Source organism: Bombus affinis, unplaced genomic scaffold (genome assembly GCF_024516045.1).
Source record: "Bombus affinis isolate iyBomAffi1 unplaced genomic scaffold, iyBomAffi1.2 ctg00000064.1, whole genome shotgun sequence".
Lineage (NCBI taxonomy): Eukaryota > Metazoa > Arthropoda > Insecta > Hymenoptera > Apidae > Bombus > Bombus affinis.
The window spans coordinates 2,598,621-2,604,542 of NW_026108821.1; the positions used below are offsets into that span (position 1 = coordinate 2,598,621).

At 42.4% G+C, this 5,922-nt stretch overlaps 1 long non-coding RNA gene across 1 annotated transcript; it reads right to left on the minus strand.

Moving 5' to 3' along the window:
- Nucleotides 1-363: 363 nt before the first annotated feature.
- Nucleotides 364-1,098, minus strand: LOC126926954 (uncharacterized). Its single transcript, XR_007715035.1, has 2 exons — nt 1,009-1,098; nt 364-677 (listed from the first exon to the last, which is right to left on the minus strand). It is a non-coding gene; the product is annotated as an uncharacterized LOC126926954 (long non-coding RNA).
- Nucleotides 1,099-5,922: the final 4,824 nt, after the last annotated feature.

Below are 5,922 nucleotides of genomic sequence, written 5' to 3' on the forward strand. Positions count from 1 at the left end.
TATCATGGACTCTCGATTTAAAGAATTGTTTCCATTATTACCAATAATATATATATATTAGGGCGATTACACAGGACAAACAAGATTTAAAGAATATGTATGAATGTCCTGTTTATAAAACACGATCGCGAAGACCTTCTTACGTGTGGACGTTCAAATTAAGAACTGAGGAGAGAGCTAGTAAATGGATTCTTGGTGGAGTGGCAATTCTATTACAAATCTAATTTTATAAATTAAATTATGGATTAAATATGCAATTAAAATAAAGATTTTCGAAATTGACAAAGGGTGTTGATATTCTTCTTCAAAACACAATATTATTTTATGCAACATAATATTTATATAAAAGAAGAATACAACGCATCTCTATGCACGATTACAATTTATTTCTCTATTTTAAATTTCTTTACAACTTACAAAAACATTAATCCGTACACACATTTTGTAACAAAATGACTGCATGATCGCGAATTTGAAATTAAATTTTTAAAATAAAAAATATAAATTATTACAATTTTATAAATATAGTTGTTTATTTGCGACATTAAAAACATTTTGTACACGTCAAAAATTGTTGGTATCAGTCATTATCTTCTATTGAACCCATATTTTTTCTTTTCATAATATAGATCAGTCTCTGAACTCCCAAGATTTATAACTTTTGGACAACCATCTCACTGCAACAAAACAAATTTCAAATCTTAATCTATTACTACAAATTATAAGTCATATATATGTCGGCTTAACGTTGGGATTGGGGGTAGAAGTGTTCGATGAATCTTAGTTGGTATTGGCCATCGATGCGGTGGATCAATGATGGAGTTTATTGACACAAGTTAGAGGTGTATTACAGTGTTGGTAGTTAATCACAATATTTAGATACTCGCGGCACTATGACAATGGTCTCGGGTCCGGTAACGAATCCGCGGTCAACGGGATGTCGAACGTGTATATTTCGTGAGAGGTTAAGTTATATTCTGGTTGTCACACAGAGCAAGTACTACGTACCTGAGAATTATTTGTATCGTCGTTAAGATCGTACGGAAGAGTGTCTCTCCATCAGGGTGACGCTGTCGAGGAAAACTATGATGGTTGTGTTAAGGGCACGAGATCATCGGATTCTTTTTTTTTTTTTTTTTTTTTTTTTATTTATTAGAATATTTACAATCAATTCTCGTTGAGAATTTTCAGTAACTTATTTTGGCGTGATACAATGACATGGATTATAATAGTTTTATATTGTTGATTCTAGTAGAACTAATGGTTTAATCTAGTGGGTATTTTCTTTTTAGTCTGCGGATCTGGTCCGTCGTGTCCAGTAGTTGGGTGACTAGTGGGTTGTGGTGGTTGTTGACTCTTGTGCTATATCTGCTTCTGGACTTGTGTATTTCATCTTTGACTGTAGGTATCTTGAGGTCTCGGTGGATTGTTTCGTTGGTAACATACCAGGGTGCATTTAATAGGGATCTTAGCGTTTTCGATTGGAAGCGTTGGAGTATTTCAATGTTGGAGTTACTTGCTGTTCCCCATAGTTGGATTCCGTAGGTCCAGACAGGTTTTATTACGGCCTTGTAGAGGGTTATTTTGTTCTGTTTGTTTAGTTTGGAGCGTCGGCCCGTGAGCCAATAGAATTTTCTTAGTTTTTCCTTTAGTTGCTTTGTTTTTTCCGAGATATGTTTTTTTCAAGTTAGCCTCCTGTCCAGGGTCATGCCCAGGTATCTTACGGAGTCCTTGCTAGGGATTATTGTGTTGCTAATGGTGACCTGGGGGCAGGTTTGTTTTCGGAGCGTGAAGGTTACATGGGAGGTTTTTTTTCGTTTATTTTGAAGCCCCATTTTTGGAACCACTTTTCCATGGAGTCGAGACTTCGCTGGAGAGTGGATGAGGCAATTGCCGGGTCTGCGTGGGTAGCTAATAGTGCTGTGTCGTCGGCAAATGTTGCCATTGTTATCTCGTTTGATATAGGTAAGTCGGCAGTGTAGATGGAGAACAGTAGGGGTCCGAGGACACTACCTTGGGGTATGCCGGATTCTATTGGGAATGTTGCGGAAGTGGCGTCTAGACATTTAACTATGAATTGTCTGTTGGTAAGGTAGGATTTTAAGATGGAGTAGTACGGGTGGGGTAGGATTTTTTTAAGCTTGTAGAGTAGCCCTGTTACGTCGCGTGAAAAGGTCCGCGCGACGTACTTTAATGTCTGACCGTCCAGACCCAAACGTCATTAGAGAACCCTCAATAAAACTAAGGCCCACCATAAACCGATTCTCATTAGCTTGCAGAAACCTTGAATCCTGCAAGCATTTTCGGTTTATAGCGGGTACTTAAAAGGTCCTTAGGTTTATTGAACGTTCTTAAATATTACGGAGTAAGCTGGTAGTTATGACGGGAAAAATTGTTAATTATATGACAGGGAAAATCAGGCATTTAGAGATTAGAAACATCTGGGTTTTCCCACGAGTCATGCCGTTAGGATACTTCCATATCCCAACTTCAACCGTTAACGTCTTAGCTAATGGTAACGGGGATCTGTGTCCTCACATTCATAACGGAAAGTACGAACAACGAATCAGCTTACTTCGTTAAAAACCTCCATCGTCATTAAAACAGTCTGTCGTTCGTAGTCGTTCGAGTCAGTCATTTCGTAGTAGTACGAGTTAGTCGTTCGAGTAGTACGAATCAGTGAGTCGTTCGAGTCAGTCGTCAGTGCAAGCCACCCAAGTCAACCACGAGCCTTCCTCTCTCAGATTGGCAGTCAGAATCTGAGCAAGATCCAGGCAATCTTCAGACTCAACGACGTTACTATTGTGTGTGATTAAACGAAGCTGTTGGAGAAAAATATAATCATAACCCTACCAATCACGGAGTTATATTAATTCAACCACCCCTATTATCTTAACGGAAATCAGGGGATCGATCTACTCGCGGCGTCGATCATTAGGATCGTAACGGGAATTTACGACTCCCGTTGACGTGTTTCCTCGCGATTACGTCTCCCCGCGATAGCTCGAAAATACAAGCCCTTCATGCCATACTTTACAATATTTACAATGTTAAATTATGTTTCTTTTACTCAATGTACTTACGTTTCTTTTAATTATGCTTATTACCTTTTTGCACATTAAAAATAAATAAGAAAACCAGTTATTTCAGCCAACGCGCATACCGCGCTGGGTGCACTCGTTCTCGTCGGTTGGCCGTGAACTTTACAGGACGCCGACAGTGAAACCGAAAGCAAGGAGGCGGAACCCGCCATAAATTCAGCTTAGCATTGAATCGAACAGAAAATCATAATTCAAAAGATAACCAAAGACACTAACAGCATCATAGGACTTCCCGCACAAAAGACGCAGAAGCTCGCTATTAAAGAGGCGATTCAGTACTGGTAACATTGATTAATCGATAGATATTTCACTGTCCTTTCACATCATAAACCGTTGGAATCAATAAGAATAAAGGCAAGAACCAATGAAACTCGACAGACTGTCCATCCTCCAATGGACTGAACGAGAGGGTAAATCAAACATTAGTAAACAGGATCAGATGTAAAATCAATTCGGAAAAAAAAAGAAACTGGACAAAAATCGCAGAAGAAAGCGTAGAAGAGTACAATAACACCAGACACAGCGTAACGGGATTTGCTCCAAATCATTTACTGTATGGAAAAATGATTGAAATCGTCCCTAAGGGAATAATGGAGAATAAGATAAACCTAAAAAGAGACAGAGAAGAAGCATTCAAAAACTCAACAAGAAATTTCGAGGTCTATACAAGATATAGCGACCTATATCTCCTTTTAAGCAGTGCTCTGGAAGGTACTGCAGCACGGCGGCTTTCGCAAATTCCGGTCGATGGTCTTACTTGGACAAAATTTACCGAATATTTTCTCTCGCGTTTTGGCACCACGGAGACAATAACCTCAATGATGGTCGGATTCCTCAATGAACAGCAACTGGAGGACGAAACCACGGGGGCTTTCGGCCATCGTCTTCACTCTCTCCTATGGTCGAGGTGGGAAAATCTAACCATGATCGAAATAGTTAACGCTTTCGTCCTTTATCGACTGCGTTTATCGGACAAGGAGGCCGAGCGGCTAGCATTCTCGCGTGATATCCGGACCCGGGATCAATTCTATCAAGAGATGCAGGCTTTCTCATACGCGAGGAAAGGGACTGACTTCTTCGTCAAATGATCTACCGACGGAACCTGGAATTAAGCGAAGCAGGACCTCGGGCCGAGCCAGATGCTACCACTGTAGAATCACCGGACATAGAATAACCGAGTGCCGCAAGAGAATGCGGACCGAAAAACCGAAGACACGACGCCCAGAAGAAAGCCGACCAGCTACATCGTCCAAGGTGGTTTGCTTCAAGTGCCAAGCGGAGGGCCACATCGCACCTGACTGCCCGTTGCGGAAGGAGGGAAGAGACAGCAACGACAAGGAACGTCGAGTCGGATTCTGCGTGGTGGATGCCTCAACCGGTAAACTGAGTCACCAGGGTGAGTCGTTCCCATTTTGCTTCGATTCTGGAGTCGAATGCTCGTTAATTAAGGAATCCGTAGCCCCGAAATTTTCCGGCAGAAGAGTGACCGATATAGTAGTAATGCGAGGGATAGAGAATACATGTGTTAAGAGTACGTCACAGATTTTGTCCACCATATGTATCAACGGTCTTACATTGGAGATAACTTTTCACGTCCTCCCTGATAGTCGCTTAAAATATGATATCATGATTGGTCGCGAAATTCTAAGTCAAGGCTTCGACGTACGTATTACGCCCGACAGCCTCGATATTTGCAAAACGAAGATAGTTAACGCTTGTAATGAGACCGTCGAAAACGAGATCGATCTTAGTGAAGTAGACACCGAGGTACTTGGTAACGATAAAGGCCGATTGATTTCTATTCTCGAAAAGTTCAAAAATTCGTTCATTATGGGTTTCCCACGTACTCGCGTAAGTACGGGCCAGCTAGAAATACGACTAATCGACCCTAATGTCACCGTCCAAAGAAGTCCTTACAGACTTAGCGAGGAAGAGCGGAGAACCGTGCGGGAGATAATCTGCGAACTAATTAGAGCAAACGTTATAAGGCCCAGTAAGTCACCATTCGCGAGCACTATGTTGCTCGTGAAGAAGAAGGACGACTCAGATAGACTGTGCGTAGACTTCCGAGCGCTAAATAAAAATACGGTCGCGGATCGGTATCCCCTACCCCTTATCTCAGATATAATCGCGAGATTGCAGAAGGCGAAGTACTTTATTAGCCTGGACATGGCCAGCGGGTTCCATCAAATTCCCATACATCCAAACTCGACAGAGTACAAAGCGTTCGTTACACCTGACGGACAATATGAGTATGTAACGATGCCGTTCGGATTGAAAAATGCACCGTCCGTTTTTCAGAGGGCCATTTGAACGCCTTAGGCGACCTCGCGTATTCATGCGGCAATGCATCCCTTGTCAACGATGCAAAGTCACCAGGCACGTATCCTCACCCGTCGGAACGTTCGGAACGTTAGCAGGCTGGTTCGAGCACATACACGTGGACATTATAGCCATGCAATATTCGCAGGTCGATATTGTCTAACGTGTATCGACCGTTTTTCGCGTTGGCCCGAAGCAATCCCTATCGCCGACATGGAAGCGCCAACCGTTGCTATGGCCCTCCTTTCGACCTGGATATCTCGTTTTGGCGTACCTTTGAAACTTACAACCGATCAAGGACGTCAATTCGAATCGCGCTTATTCGAGGAATTATGCCGGTTGCTCGGCGTCAAACATCTACGCACGACGGCCTATCATCCTGCGTCCAACCGGATGGTAGAGCGCCTCCATCGACAACTCAAAGCGGCAATCAAGTGCCACGACACGAGCAACTGGGTCGACATTTTGCCAATAGTTTTGTTAGGCATTCGAACCGCTA